Source organism: Lissotriton vulgaris, chromosome 1_1 (genome assembly GCF_964263255.1).
Source record: "Lissotriton vulgaris chromosome 1_1, aLisVul1.2, whole genome shotgun sequence".
Lineage (NCBI taxonomy): Eukaryota > Metazoa > Chordata > Amphibia > Caudata > Salamandridae > Lissotriton > Lissotriton vulgaris.
In genome coordinates, this window is record NC_141685.1 from 1,371,933,605 (window position 1) to 1,371,950,144 (window position 16,540).

A 16,540-nucleotide genomic window follows, 5' to 3' on the forward strand; every position below is an offset into this window, starting at 1 on the left:
CAGCAAATTCCTGATATTCTGCAATGCACTTTTTAAAAACTAAGGTTTTTTTCAGCAGGCACATTCTCTCCTAAAAACAAAAATTGCATGCGTATATCTCTAGTTTGGAATGCCATAGGCTTGCATGCATACTCTCATGGGTCACTCAAGTTTTTTGGACCCTATTGCACTCTGTTTTCGTGCTGCTTTTAGTATATGTCCCATATTAAAGAAGTCTACCATCTTTGAGTATTTGAGGCTCCTTTGTAAGTGCTTTATATTTTTTCCTTGAAGAGCTATATAATAAAGGGGTCCGGGAAGGATTGCATTTATGGAAGATAAAAGAAGGCCCACTTGTCTCACCAAATGCTGTAGAGAAACCTGATGTTTTACTCATGTTATCCTTAGTTCGTTTTTGTTAGACCTTGCATTCTTAAGGTGGTCCCAACCCCACCTTATTGCTTTTCACCTCCGCATTTTGCTGTATCTTTTTGTTGGCCTTAGGACTCTGATCACTTTATCGCTACTAATCAGTGCTGAAGTGCACGTGCTTCTTCCCTAATCATGTGTATAATTGGAGTATACCTGACTGACAGATTTAATTTACTTGAAAGCCCCTTGTAAAGTGGTATACCATATACCCAGGGACTGATTGTGCCGCCCAAAGAAATAGCATTTCAAACCTGTCTCAAGCCTGCTACTGCAGTGCCTGTGCTGCAGTGTACTGCCACTTCGACTTGGCATTTAAAACTACTTGCCAAGCCTTAAACTCCAATTTTATTACATATCAGTAACCCCTAAGGTAGGCCCTAGGTAGTCCTAGGGGCATCATGCTATGTAAGTAAAAGGTAAGACATGTACTGTGGTAGTTTGTATGTCCTAGTAGTATCAAACAGTCTATTACATTTTTCACTACTGTGAGGTCTGCCCCTCTCATAGGTTAGCATTGGGTATTCCCTTATACTTTTTGGGGGGTAATTCCATATCAGAGAGGAGAAGCTTTATTTATTTATTGATAAATCCTATCTACTGGTGAGGTTGGATTTAATCTTACTATTGTATAAATGCCATTTTTAGAGAGTGAGCATTTCTCTGCACTTACTGCTCTATTTGCATTGAAACCTGTCTTCGATTGACGTCTGGATTGGGCTGCGAGACAGCTACATATGTGCATTCCCTGTAGACAGCCACAACACAGGTCACTCAACTGCAACTGCATTCATCTGCATTCTGATTGGCCTGGGGGAGAGCTCCGCTCCCCTTACCGCAAATATGTTCAAGAACGATAATTTATGTCAGTAAGTACAGTATACCTACATCTTATAATCATGTGTGTTTAAATAATTTGTTGTTAGATCGTTTAAATATTGAAAAGGATCTGTTTTTAATAGACATTTTACAAAAACAACTGGTACATTTGGGAATTCTGTAAAGGAAAAACCCAACTGCCTTGACATTGCCAACCACAATGCCGTGACTCGGATTCGAACCGAGGTTGCTGCGGCCGCAACGCAGAGTACTAACCACTATACGATCACGGCGAGCTACTTGGGCTCAATAACGTACAGTGACATGAAGAAATTATAATTCGGAACACTCAGGGCTACTCCTGTGATAGGCTGAATGTGTTCATTGCTTCCTCATTCCTTATACAAAGGCTTTATCTCCTCAGTGGTTGATAGGCTGAAACCGTTTCCTGGCCGCCTGCTTGTGAACTGGCAGGAGTCAAAGATCACACATACACTGGTGGGCCTGTGATGGGACACCAATGCAGAGAAACACACCTGGTGCAGATATTCTATTCTGTTTATTAGGCCTGCATCTCCCCTGTACCTCCTCAAGCCATCTGTATGTGAAGCAAGAAAGAGTTAAGGAACGGTCCATCTACACTTTTCTTGGGAGGATGCTGCCGTGAGCTCCTCCCAGCTAATCACACAAACAGCAGTAAAGCAAGATAACTACACAGTTAGGGGGGACTGCATGGTTAGGTTTTTGAGGAATTATTGAAACTGACCTCAGTGACCCATAATCAGAGCTGTGGCTAATGACTGCATGCCTAATTATGATGAAGCAAGCACCATGGCTCGTAGGGGCTGTAGGAAGGTACATCCTGACTATGGTTGCCCCCAACTTTTTGCCCTGTGTTTTAGCTGGTCTAATAGCTGTTCCATGATATCGCATACCATATACTCTTAAGTGCATTATAATCCTCGCGGTTAAATGCCAACTTTGGTATTGCTTTATCAAAACATGTCGAGTAAGGTGTCATACGAATTGGAATACTAACCCCTCGCCAATTCTGGCGACGGGGTTAGCATTCCACCCTTCTAGAGGGACACGACATGTATGTAACTGTGAACCCCGGTTAAAGTTAACTAAAGCCTCAGCTCCACAAAATGGATGCTGCCACCACAGACACGAGTCTGACCTCCTGCTGCTGGGAGTCCTTCCAGCGAGGGAGGCTTGGACAAAGGGTTTCCTGTCCGGGGCGGTGCTAGCACCATCCCAGACAGGGTTTTGTGTATCCTGGGTAGGCAGGGCTTTTCAGGAAGGTGACTGCTGAGTGGCACCCCGGTGCTCACTACGCATAGGCCAGTCAGAACCAGTTCCAGGGGCACACCAGCCCCTGGCCTGGGGAAGTCCGGCAGGGGAGAGGGGTGTAACCACCCCCCTCCTAGTCCCACCCATAGGCAGGACCTAGTCACCGGGTCAGCCCCCTTTTCTAGTATAAAGATGGGAGCGGGCCCCCTGTTCAAATTAGATCATCTTTGGAATCAAGACACGACTTTCTGCGAAAGGACTTCAAGATTTCTTCATCAAGATTCTCCCTTGTGGCTAAGGAGTAGTCACCCTGCATCCGCAGGCACCATCCTAAAGAGCACTGCGGTCTGCTGCAAGTCCTTCATCACAAATCCGACGACCCAGCTCGACGAGACCCGGCTTCCCTGGCACCTCTGACCTCTACTCACCTCTACAGCAAAGCTGAGAACCGTGAGTGCGACGAGACCTCGAGGGACCGACGATCGCCAAGACTGCACGACATCTTTACAACAAGCCCACCGTGTCCTCCACTGGTGAGTGCTTTGGGGTCCGAGAAGCCCTGACCCTGCGCAGCTCCAGCACCCAAGGTCAGCCTCCCTGCATCTCCACGATCTGCGTGGGGCCCTTCTGCTGTTTGCTGTGCACCGCGTTGTTTGGCTACTAGCCGGCTGGCTTGTGGCCTTCTGAACGACGCCCGACGACATCACTGCTGCTGGTCTGGTTGCTCCAGACTGGCCCTTGCTTCCTTCTTGAAAAGAGGCACCCCGGACCCTCCTGGTCCACTCCAGACGCCATTTTAGGTCCACCGCGTGGGCTTGAATTTGCCAAGGCTTTGTTGCCCAATCCTGGGTCCAGCGACGCCGACAGCTTCTATCTTCGTGGGACAGCTCGATCCTCCTTCCTGGTCGCCGACAACGCCTCCTGGTCCGTGAGATCTTCGAGCACAGCATCACCCACTCACCTAATCGAGGTGGCTACCATCCGGTGCCCTCCTGGTGCCCACTGACTACTGGCTAGTAGTCTCGAACTTGGTCCCCTCTGCTTTCAGGTGTCATCTTCCATCGATCCAGGCTTGGATCCACCGAACTTTCTTCACTGGTCGCCTGCCAGCAACTTCTTTCTTCCAGGCTCCTGGTCCGTCAACGAGGATTCCCGACGTCTTTTGAGTCCTATGCAGCTGCAGCCCCTGGGCTAGGTAACTTCGGCATTTCGGTGCCCCAGCATAGCCTCACTATCCAAGGGTCAGAATCTACTTTCGTTTTCTCCCTACCAGGTCGGGTTCGCCCGAGAACACTAACTTTGCAATTTCTAGCTACCATAGACTTTGTCCCGCATCTCGCGTGAGAGTGCACACACTGCACCCGAGTCCCCTGGGTCTCCCAGAAGTAATCTAACGATTCTATAGTCAAGTCCTAGCGATTCCAAAGCCTATTAGTACTGTACTTACCTGCTAGTAATTTCGCATTCCACTTTTCAAGTATATGGTTTTCCGTGCCCCTCGGGCATTTGTATATACTGTGCTAACTTAAGTATTTTTGTAAGAGTTTTGGTTTGTGCTTAGTACCCTGTCCTCATAAAGAGTACAGGGCTGTTGTGATTCTTAATAAATAACTGTTTATTTTCATAACACTTGTGTGGTGTCCTTTCACTTGGTGTTCAAGGGGTATATGTGTGGTATAACAGCTGGCTTAACACGCCCTCTCGAGTCTTTAGCCTTAGACTGCTCGTATCCACGCTACTAGGATAGCTGGTCTATAAGGTTGACTTACAACCAATCATCAATACTCGTCATTTGCCTCATCCTATTTAGACTTTATTCTAGTTACACTCCCGTTGTATGACAATGTACAAGAATTTAAGATAGGCGACAGAGCCCAGAGCGACCACTTGCCGCTAGAAGCCAACTTAGCATTAAACTGTAAGAACGAAGCAACCGAAATCAGAAGTATGTGCACAGAACATACTACCGACTACAAACGTTTACGATGTAAGATCTCGGACATAGAAACTCTCACAAACAGTGCAAAAACAATAATACAAGTAATACACAATACAACCGACAACCCCATTACCTTATGGGAATAATTTACAACGGTACTAGGAGAAAAACATGCCAAAAGGAAGAAAGACCAAAAAGGGAACACCACTAGGCATATGTTTGGTAAAGTAACAACAGTAGAAACAAAAAATATCAAGTTCGAAATAAAGAAGATCCTCAAACAGCTCCGGCAAGATCCAAACAATCCGGAAATCCAACTGCAGTTACGCAGGTCAAAGGCACTGCTACAAAAGAAAACTTGGCAAAGGAAGCGGGAACTAAACGAAGACCTATGGGCAAAAATTCTACACAACTCAAAACAGAAGAATAGCTCTAGCTTTTGGAAGATGATTCACAGGCTCCAACAGCCAGACCACAGAGGTATTACCTCTGAAATACCGGAATCAGTCTGGGCCAACTACTTAACAACTCACTTTAACACAACTGACCCCGCAAAAAAGAAAGCCGGAGGGACAAATTCGGAAGAGGGAGCTTCCCGCCAACCGGGAAAAAATGACACACCCGCCTATAAAGAAAACCAAGCATCAAACATGAAAACAACTGGGCCCCGTATCCTAGCAGAGAACGAAGCCGGCCCCAAGATAGTCGTTTCTAGTAAAACAGAACCCGGACAATCGGCCCAAGAAACAACAGACACAATCCTCAAACAAATCTCAAAGGGAAAACTCGAGGGGGCGCCAGGACCAAACGGGATCCCTCCAATATTATACAAACAGGACCCGGCCTTTTGGTGCTCCACACTGATCCCAATATTCTATGAAGCAAGGGAAATAGGAAAAATACCAGCATCTTGGAGAGGGTCGATAATAAGCCCAATCTATAAAAAAGGCGCAAGGATCGACCCAAGCAGTTACCGGTTGATTGCCCTGATAGATGTAGAAGCGAAGTACTATGCAAGCCTCATTTTGAAGGATCTAACAACATGGGCAACAAAAGAGAACATCATCCCAGTCACTCAGACGGGCTTTCGGACGGGCCAGGGAACTTTAACCAACATCATGGCACTAACCCTACTGTCCGACGCAGCAAAAACGGCAAAAAGCTCTCTGTTCGTGTGTTTCATTGACTACAGTGCCGCATTCGACCATGTAGACCGACATAAACTATGGCGGAAACTGAGCTCATGGGGAATCCCCGGCCCCCTTCTACAGTAGCTGGAATTGCTGCACACCGATACATGGGTCCAAATAAAACTGGGATCTGGCACACATCTTTCGAGGAAAATAAAGACCAGCAAAGGCCTAAAGCAGGGCTGCGTCCTAGCGCCAACACTGTTCAACCTCTTCCTCGCTGATCTTCCTGAAGAGATAGAAACAGTTACATCACACGCACCCCGGTTAGGAAATATCACGCTCTCAAATCTGCTTTACGCAGATGACCTGGTCCTTATCAGCCGGTCTCCTATCGGCCTTCAAAACCTTCTAGATAAAACAAACACATTTTCCAAAGCAAACTCCTTAACAATAAACCTGGACAAAACTAAGGTCATGCCAATGAACTATAATAAAAAACAGAAGCCCACATGGTACCTGGATAAACAAAGACTGGAACTGGTAGCCTCATATAAATATCTAGGAGTTACAATAGAGGGCAATGGCTCCTCCAAGCACCAACTAGACGCCATCTGTAGGAAGGGCTTGACTTTTCAACTATCAATAAGGCCCTTGCAGAAAGTCCTTCCCGACAGGACATTAGCGCCACTTCTACAGGTAATAAAAGCTCGCCTACTGCCAATGCTCTCCTATGGCAGCGAATCAATGCGGGGTAAAGATGCAAGCACTTTGGACAAAACTATCAGCCGTGCATACAGGGCAATTTTCCATCTCCCTAAAAACTCCTCGCCTGCTCAAATTCGTCTTGAATTCGGACTATTGAAACAATCTGTGGAGAGGAAAGGACAATATGTAAAAAGTTGGCGCAAAATCAAAGAATCGGAGCAAGGATCGTTAAATGCGAACTTATGGACAGAGCTTCACGCCAAAGAAATCTCCCCAGCAAGGGCATACCTAACAAATTCATTGGAGAGCCTAGGATTAAACATGCTTTGGGAAACAAGGACGGACTTTGGGACTTTCAAGAAAACTGTGACAAAGGTCACAAAACTGGTCTCTTCACTCGAGGACAGAGCCACCCTGACCAGGAGAGCACACGGATGGGTAGTGCTCGAAGGGTATGGAGCCATAAAGCCACAAGAATACCTATCAAGGGGACTTACACAAAAAATAAAAAGCAAGTTCTTAAATATGCGCTTAGGCAACATACCCATAGCACATCACCTGGAACCTTGGAAAAGGCCTGATCCATCAAACGCATGTCGCCTTTGTCAATCCGCAAAGGAGGATCTTATACATATTATATGCATCTGTAAAGCTTTAGTGGATGTAAGGCGGTCAATGCTCCGGCCACTATGGAACCAGAAGGGTGTAAGATCATGCAGGCAAGCAGTAATGCTCTGCTTCAACCCCAACGAGACCCAGCTAAACTGTAGAACAGTTAAATATTTTGAAATAGTGGCCAAAAAATTCAATGAAACAGTATAAGGACGCGAACAACCAACCGCACTGGGATAAAGGCAGTCTTCTCAAACGACCCTTAACAAAACTATGAAGATTACTGAGCGAAAATTAATTAAATCAGGGGAATAGAGATCCTGCAACTGCCTTATAACTACAAGAACTCCAACTAAAAAATAGCAGTGATCAATAGGAAGACCCACTACCTGACTATAGACTCTTTGAGATTTTATTAAAGTGTAACATCTTTTTGCCAGGAAAAGTTTTACATAGTCAAAAGACTTTTAATTTCTATTTTTAATTTTTGTGTAAAATTGTGAGTTTTTATTAACTGTGCAATAAACAAATACTAAATACCAATCATCAATAAGGGTTGCTGGACTGATACATAGTGTTCACTAGAATAGTGAGCACTGCATATCAGGCCACCTTCTCACATTGGTGGCAGCGGTGGGATTTGAGCTTGCTGTTGTTTTGCCACACGTATCCTAAGAATATCTTGTTGAAAGATCACATAAGTACTGTTAGTACATATAACTAAGCTTAGAATACTCTGAGTTCTACTGAACCAGCTGTTGTAGCTCCTCAAGGCTTAGCACACCTTGGCTGCAACTCTTAGCAAGGGATCAGTAGGCAAACACATAGTGTAGGTAGGTGCATCACTTACACCACACTAGAATCAGCATGTCAGACAAAGGAGGAAACTCTGAGTATCCCCTTGTGTCAGTGGACCCTCCACAGGTCCTTACTTCAAAATATGCTGCTCTTAGCTTCCATGAGATGAGACAAGTGTGTACTCTCAGGAAACTAAAACAGGGGTCTAACCCCACCACTTCCTTTCTGATTGGTCTCTTAGAGGCTTATGATGCCAGTAGGGCTGGTAACCCAGACCCTTCTAATCCAGAAGGAAGTTTGCCCTCCTTACAGGGACCCTTTGATAGCCAGGAACATCCCCTCCAGGAAGCAGATGATGCTGAGGATGAGGATGAGGACCAGTTGTCAGGGGATGAGGCAGATAAGGGACAGGTAGAAGTCAGTAGACTAACCAGGTCCAACTTAAGCAGACATGAGCTTGGTACTAGGGGACCCCTGGGCCCACTCTCAGGTCAGCTTAACATTGGGAATGGACGAGTTAGGTCTCTATCAAGAGGCTCTAACAGATCCTTTCAAACCAATGGCTCTCTCAACTCTTCTCACAGAGGGATGTCTTCCCCTAAGAGGAGAGTGTATGAAGCTGAAGAAAGGGCAATCAAACTGAGGATTGAAAGGGAAGAACTTGCCCTGGCCAAAGAGAGACTTGCCCTTGCTAGAGAGCAAGAATTATGTGGGCTACAGCCCACTGGTGGCAGCAATAAACCTAGCAATAGGGAAAGGAGTTTTGATACAAAGCACCTGAATAAGATAGTGCCCCCCTTTAAAGAAGGGGATGACATCCACAAATGGATTACTGCTTTGGAGAGAGCCTGCACTGTGCAGGGTGTTCCCCAAAGTCAGTGGGCAGCTATCTTGTGGCTCTCCTTTGATGGTAAAGGTAGAGATAAGCTCCTCACCACAAGGGTGGAGGATGCTAACAATTACAAAATCTTGAAGAATACACTGGTTGATGGGTTTGGTTTAACCACTGAACAATACAGGATGCTGTTCAGAGACACCCAGAAAACTCAGTCTCAAGATTGGACTGACTTTGTTGATTGTGCCACTAAGGCTTTTGAAGGCTGGCTACTGGGTAGTAAGGTTACTGATTTTAAAGGATTGTATAATCTAATTATGAGGGAGCAAATCTTAAATAATTGTCAGAACCAGTTATTACATCAGCACCTGGTAGACTCTGAGTTGACCTCTCCACAGGAATTGGGTAAGAGGGCAGACAAATGGGTCAGAACCAGGGTTAGGCCTAAAAACCAGGGTGGTGACCAGAAAAAGGAATCAACCAAGCCTCAAGAGAAGGGTGGGGATAAATCCACAGAGAAGACTTCCCAAGGGCCCCAAAACTCCAACAAGGGTGGTGGGTCCCATAACACTCCTTCAGAACAGAAGAAACCTTATTGCCATACCTGTAAACAGGTGGGTCATTACAAAAGTGATGCCAGTTGCCCTAAAAATGGTAATAAGGGAAATATACCCCCAGGTAATACTCCTAAACCTCCTGTTACCACTAGTGGTAATCCCCCAGGTGGTGGGAGTGCCCCCAAGAATGTGGTGGGCATTACTTTGGGCAATCAGGAGGACTATGGCCTAGCCAGGTTCCCTGACCACACTCTTGTCTGTGAGACTGGCATGGGGTTTGCCAACTTCACTACTGGACCCCACATTTTGGGAAAGTATAGACAAGAAGTTTTATTGAATGGTCAGAAAGTTGAGGCATTCAGAGACACAGGGGCCAGCCTCACCATGGTGAGTGACCATCTGGTCCCCTCTGCTCAACTGACCCCTGGTTTTACTTATCAGGTCACAGACATTCATGGAGTGAAGAGAAGGCATCCCATGGCAGTAGTCAAGCTCAGCTGGGGTAATGTCACAGGGCCCATGAGAGTGGCAGTGACAGATAACCTACCTGTAGATTGCTTACTGGGGAATGACCTGGAACTCTCAGCATGGGCTGAGGTGGAACAAGAAACTCACTCCAGAATGATAGGCCTATCCAGACAGGTTAGTGGGGCAGTAATAGCTACAGCCCCAGTCCAAGCACCATTCCTCCCTGAAAAGGTTGGAAGGGCAGGGGTAGCCACTGCCCAGGCTCAGACAGACTTTCCAGAGCAGGATAGGAGGACTGTGACAGTCACAGCCCAAACACAAACTGAGTGCCCTCCTGAAAAGGTTGGCAAGGTTGAAATGGTCTCAGCCTCCACTCAAACAGATAGTGAGGTTGTGAAGCCTGAAACAATGGATCACTCCACTCAAACAGAGAGCATTGAGGAGGAAGAAGAGTCTTCCCCCTCCCAGACACTAGGTGAGAGCCAGCCTCCTCAGGGAACTGACTCTACCCCTGTTGAAGGAACTGCCCCAGAGGTAGTCAGGCCTAGCCTGGCAGAGCCCCTGATGGCAGTGGACCCTTCCCAGGTGGGACCCAGTCTGGAGCAGGTAACCTGCCCCTCTCTACCCTGCCTCAGTCAGCCCAGGGCTGAAGAGATCAGGGAGGCCAGTGGTGGACCCCAAAGGGCCCCCTGTCCAAAAGAACCCCTTAATTAGCAGATTAGGATCACTGAAACTGGTAAACCTAGCCAAGTGAAAATAGAACAGACTCCTGAGGGATCCCCCTTAAAAGTAGTTAGGGAACTCCCACAGCTGGACACTGTTGGGCACAGCCAAACATGGGGCCTAAAAACCCCAGACCTGACCTGTCCCTCCAGTAAGCCAAACAGAGGGACTCAGCCTCCAGCTTTAGGTAGCCAGAGGCTGACCCTGAGAGCTCAGTGTATCTCAGCTAAAGAAAGAAAGGCACACATGATGATTTGTGATTGGAGGAAGTTGAGCCCAAAGGTAGAGGAGCCTCACTTCAGTACTCCATCCCAGCATCAGCCTTCTTCTTTCCCAAGACACACCAAAGGCAGAGATTCCCTATGGTGGAGACCCTCAGATACACTTAGGGTGAGGGGTTGCCTAGTGGACCATGACACAGGGGGAAACCAAGCCAGAGCTGGTCCTTCCTTATATGGCCACTTAGGTAATAGAGGCTTACCTGGACAAGGATAGCCTTATCTCCTTTCGTTTGGGGGGGGGGGGGTTGTGTAGGAAGGTACATCCTGACTATGGTTGCCCCCAACTTTTTGGCCTGTTTTTTAGCTGGTTTTGGACATAGTCGACCTGGGACCCTGCCAATCAGGACCCCAGGCCTACTGCTCTCTCTTTAAAATGGATTCCATGTACCCTAGGTACATTTCCAATTGGTACTGGGCCACCTTATCAGACCCTGTAACTCAGGGCATAGGTGTACCCAGGGCTGCCAGGGGCTGCAGCATGTATTATGCCACCCCTGGCTGGCCTCCTAAATTTGACACAACTGGCTGCATGACAGCTGGGGCAAAGTCGTGTAATCACCCTTTGCTGTAGGTGTAGTATACCTATACCTAACCCTAAAATGGACACACAGATTCCTATCAGTCACTCCTATGGCAGGCCTTGACAATCCTGAAGGCAGAGTGCTTGGAATCGTGTGAGATGGTGCTCTGGCATGAGCTGAGCCCGTCTGCAGCTTGCGGAACCAAGTCCTAATAGCTGTTCCATGATATCGCATACCATATACTCTTAAGTGCATTATAATCCTCGCGGTTAAATGCCAACTTTGGTATTGCTTTATCAAAACATGTCGAGTAAGGTGTCATACGAATTGGAATACTAACCCCTCGCCAATTCTGGCGACGGGGTTAGCATTCCACCCTTCTAGAGGGACACGACATGTATGTAACTGTGAACCCCGGTTAAAGTTAACTAAAGCCTCAGCTCCACAAAATGGATGCTGCCACCACAGACACGAGTCTGACCTCCTGCTGCTGGGAGTCCTTCCAGCGAGGGAGGCTTGGACAAAGGGTTTCCTGTCCGGGGCGGTGCTAGCACCATCCGAAACAGGGTTTTGTGTATCCTGGGTAGGCAGGGCTTTTCAGGAAGGTGACTGCTGAGTGGCACCCCGGTGCTCACTACGCATAGGCCAGTCAGAACCAGTTCCAGGGGCACACCAGCCCCTGGCCTGGGGAAGTCCGGCAGGGGAGAGGGGTGTAACCACCCCCCTCCTAGTCCCACCCATAGGCAGGACCTAGTCACCGGGTCAGCCCCCTTTTCTAGTATAAAGATGGGAGCGGGCCCCCTGTTCAAATTAGATCATCTTTGGAATCAAGACACGACTTTCTGCGAAAGGACTTCAAGATTTCTTCATCAAGATTCTCCCTTGTGGCTAAGGAGTAGTCACCCTGCATCCGCAGGCACAATCCTAAAGAGCACTGCGGTCTGCTGCAAGTCCTTCATCACAAATCCGACGACCCAGCTCGACGAGACCCGGCTTCCCTGGCACCTCTGACCTCTACTCACTTCTACAGCAAAGCTGAGAACCGTGAGTGCGACGAGACCTCGAGGGACCGACGATCGCCAAGACTGCACGACATCTTTACAACAAGCCCACCGTGTCCTCCACTGGTGAGTGCTTTGGGGTCCGAGAAGCCCCAACCCTGCGCAGCTCCAGCACCCAAGGTCAGCCTCCCTGCATCTCCACGATCTGCGTGGGGCCCTTCTGCTGTTTGCTGTGCACCGCGTTGTTTGGCTACTAGCCGGCTGGCTTGTGGCCTTCTGAACGACGCCCGACGACATCACTGCTGCTGGTCTGGTTGCTCCAGACTGGCCCTTGCTTCCTTCTTGAAGAGAGGCACCCCGGACCCTCCTGGTCCACTCCAGATGCCATTTTAGGTCCACCGCGTGAGCTTGAATTTGCCAAGGCTTTGTTGCCCAATCCTGGGTCCAGCGACGCCGACAGCTTCTATCTTCGTGAGACAGCTCGATCCTCCTTCCTGGTCGCTGACAACGCCTCCTGGTCCGTGAGATCTTCGAGCACAGCGTCACCCACTCACCTAATCGAGGTGGCTACCATCCGGTGCCCTCCTGGTGCCCACTGACTACTGGCTAGTAGTCTCGAACTTGGTCCCCTCTGCTTTCAGGTGTCATCTTCCATCGATCCAGGCTTGGATCCACCGAACTTTCTTCACTGGTCGCCTGCCAGCAACTTCTTTCTTCCAGGCTCCTGGTCCGTCAACGAGGATTCCCGACGTCTTTTGAGTCCTATGCAGCTGCAGCCCCAGGGCTAGGTAACTTCGGCATTTCGGTGCCCCAGCATAGCCTCACTATCCAAGGGTCAGAATCTACTTTTGTTTTCTCCCTACCAGGTCGGGTTCGCCCGAGAACACTAACTTTGCAATTTCTAGCTACCATAGACTTTGTCCCTCATCTCGCGTGAGAGTGCACACACTGCACCCGAGTCCCCTGGGTCTCCCAGAAGTAATCTAACGATTCTATAGTCAAGTCCTAGCGATTCCAAAGCCTATTAGTACTGTACTTACCTGCTAGTAATTTCGCATTCCACTTTTCAAGTATATGGTTTTCCGTGCCCCTCGGGCATTTGTATATACTGTGCTAACTTAAGTATTTTTGTAAGAGTTTTGGTTTGTGCTTAGTACCCTGTCCTCATAAAGAGTACAGGGCTGTTGTGATTCTTAATAAATAACTGTTTATTTTCATAACACTTGTGTGGTGTCCTTTCACTTGGTGTTCAAGGGGTATATGTGTGGTATAATAGCTGGCTTAACACGCCCTCTCGAGTCTTTAGCCTTAGACTGCTCGTATCCACGCTACTAGGATAGCTGGTCTATAAGGTTGTCTTACAACCAATCATCAATAAGGGTTGCTGGACTGATACATAGTGTTCACTAGAATAGTGAGCACTGCATATCAGGCCACCTTCTCACAGGGGCCCCACAACACACTTTTCTTAGCTCATTGAATTAAAGTATAAACTTCTGCCATGTGTGAGTGGTAAAGGCTTGTTAATTTTGTTGCTTTTCAAATTCACGTCTGACAACAAGACGAAGGAACATTGGGGCATCAGACGCTTTGGAAAGTAGCCACCAACCGCAGAGAAAGAGAGAAAGAGGGAAAAGACAGTATGAGGTGTGGAGAAAACAGCAGCAGGTACAAGGAGCTCAAATGAGATTAATGGCGCCTAAATAGAGCACGTAAAGGAACAGTTACAAATCTAAGAAAAGGGAAAGAAAAGACTAGGAAAAAACACAGAAAGAGCTTGTAGATGAAATTCTCTTCCAGGAACAGCAGGTTAAGAGAAATTACACAGGGAGCAGTTAAGCTTGTAACACGGGGGAGAATAGAAAAGAAAATGCAGTTTTATGAAGTGTGTTTGCCTAATCCAGCTAGCACTTTTTTTATTTTATTTCTCTATTTGCTTCTTTTATTGGTAAAGTAAGTTTCAAATGCATGCACAGGTATGACCGAGAGAGCCAGGGTATAATAATTTGAAGCGTTTGCACCAGCGCTAATGAAGGACGAGAGTTATAGCAAAGATATGAAAGGGGGAGCAATAATAAATATGTGATATGGCAATAGTGACACCAAAATAAGCCACCTATTTATAAAACTGACATGGAAGAAATACTAAAGGTTAACTTCTGAAATTGTAGCCGATGTTAAAAAGATTCTCGTTGTCGGCAGGATTTGAACCTGCGCGGGGAGACCCCAATGGATTTCTAGTCCATCGCCTTAACCACTCGGCCACAACAACTGACTGTGAGGCGTGTGCACATAATCTGTATGCAAGTTTTCAAGGTGTCCCACAGCAAATTCCTGATATTCTGCAATGCACTTTTTAAGAATAATGTTTTTTTCAGCAGGCACATTCTCTCCTAAAAACAAAAATTGCATGCGTATATCTCTAGTTTGGAATACCATAGGCTTGCATGCATACTCTCATGGGTCACTCAAGTTTTTTGGAACCTATTGCACTCTGTTTTCGTGCTGCTTTTAGTATATGGCCCATATTACAGAAGTATACCATCTTTGAGTATTTGAGGCTCCTTTGTAAGTGCTTAATATTTTTTCCTTGAAGAGCTATATAATAAAGGGGTCCGGGAAAGATTGCATTTAAGGAAGATAAAAGAAGGCCCACTTGTCTCACCAAATGCTGTAGAGAAACCTGATGTTTTACTCATGTTATCCTTAGTTCGTTTTTGTTAGACCTTGCATTCTTAAGGTGGTCCCAACACCTCCTTATTGCTTTTCACCTCCGCATTTTGCTGTATCTTTTTGTTGGCCTTAGGACTCTGATCACTTTATCGCTACTAATCAGTGCTGAAGTGCACGTGCTTCTTCCCTAATCATGTGTATAATTGGAGTATACCTGACTGACAGATTTAATTTACTTGAAAGCCCCTTGTAAAGTGGTATACCATATACCCAGGGACTGATTGTGCCACCCAAAGAAATAGCATTTAAAACCTGTCTCAAGCCTGCTACTGCAGTGCCTGTGCTGCAGTGTACTGCCACTTCGACTTGACATTTAAAACTACTTGCCAAGCCTTAATCTCCAATTTTATTACATATCAGTAACCCCTAAGGTAGGCCCTAGGTAGTCCTACGGGCATCATGCTATGTAAGTAAAAGGTAAGACATGTACTGTGGCAGTTTGTATGTCCTAGTAGTATCAAACAGTCTATTACATTTTTCACTACTGTGAGGTCTGCCCCTCTCATAGGTTAGCATTGGGTATTCACTTATACTTTTTGGGGGGTAATTCCATATCAGAGAGGAGAAGCTTTATTTATTTATTGATAAATCCTATCTACTGGTGAGGTTGGATTTAATCTTACTATTGTATAAATGCCATTTTTAGAGAGTGAGCATTTCTCTGCACTTACTGCTCTATTTGCATGAAAACCTGTCTTCAATTGACGTCTGGATTGGGCTGCGAGACAGCTACATATGTGCATTCCCTGTAGACAGCCACAACACAGGTCACTCAACTGCAACTGCATTCATCTGCATTCTGATTGGCCTGGGGGAGAGCTCTGCTCCCCTTACCGCAAATATGTTCAAGAACGATAATTTATGTCAGTAAGTACGTTATACCTACATCTTATAATCATGTGTGTTTAAATAATTTGTCGTTAGATCGTTTAAATATTGAAAAGGATCTGTTTTTAATAGACATTTTACAAAAACAACTGGTACATTTGGGAATTCTGTAAAGGAAAATCCCAACTGCAGTGACATTGCCAACCATAATGCCGTGACTCGGAGTAGAACCGAGGTTGCTGCGGCCACAACGCAGAGTACTAACCACGATACGATCATGGCGAGCTACTTGGGCTCAATAACATACAGTGACATGAAGAAATTATAATTCGGTACACTCAGGGCTACTCCTGTGATAGGCTGATTGTGTTCATTGCTTCCTAATGCCTTATACTAAGGCTTTATCTCCTCAGTGGTTGATAGGCTGAAACCGTTTCCTGGCCGCCTGCTTGTGAACTGGCAGGAGTCAAAGATCACACATACACTGGTGGGCCTGTGATGGGACACCAATGCAGAGAAACACACCTGGCGCAGATATTCTATTCTGTTTATTAGACCTGCATCTCCCCTGTACCTCCTCAAGCCATCTGTATGTGAAACAAGAAAGAGTTAAGGAACGGTCCATCTACACTTTTATTGGGAGGATGCTGCCGTGAGCTCCTCCCAGCTAATCACACAAACAGCAGTAAAGCAAGATAACTACACAGTTAGGGGGGACTGCATGGTTAGGTTTTTGAGGAATTATTGAAACTGACATCAGTGACCCATAACCAGAGCTGTGGCTAATGACTGCATGCCTAATTATGATGAAGCAAGCACCATGGCTCGTAGGGGCCCCACAACACACTTTTCTTAGCTCATTGAATTAAAGTATAAACTTCTGCCA

General features: G+C 46.6%; 2 non-coding genes across 2 annotated transcripts; both read right to left on the minus strand.

Moving 5' to 3' along the window:
- Nucleotides 1-1,448: 1,448 nt before the first annotated feature.
- On the minus strand, nucleotides 1,449-1,520 carry TRNAR-GCG (transfer RNA arginine (anticodon GCG)). The gene has a single exon. It is a non-coding gene; the product is annotated as a tRNA-Arg (tRNA).
- A 12,763-nt stretch (nucleotides 1,521-14,283) lies between these two features.
- Nucleotides 14,284-14,365, minus strand: TRNAS-AGA (transfer RNA serine (anticodon AGA)). Its single transcript has one exon. It is a non-coding gene; the product is annotated as a tRNA-Ser (tRNA).
- Nucleotides 14,366-16,540: the final 2,175 nt, after the last annotated feature.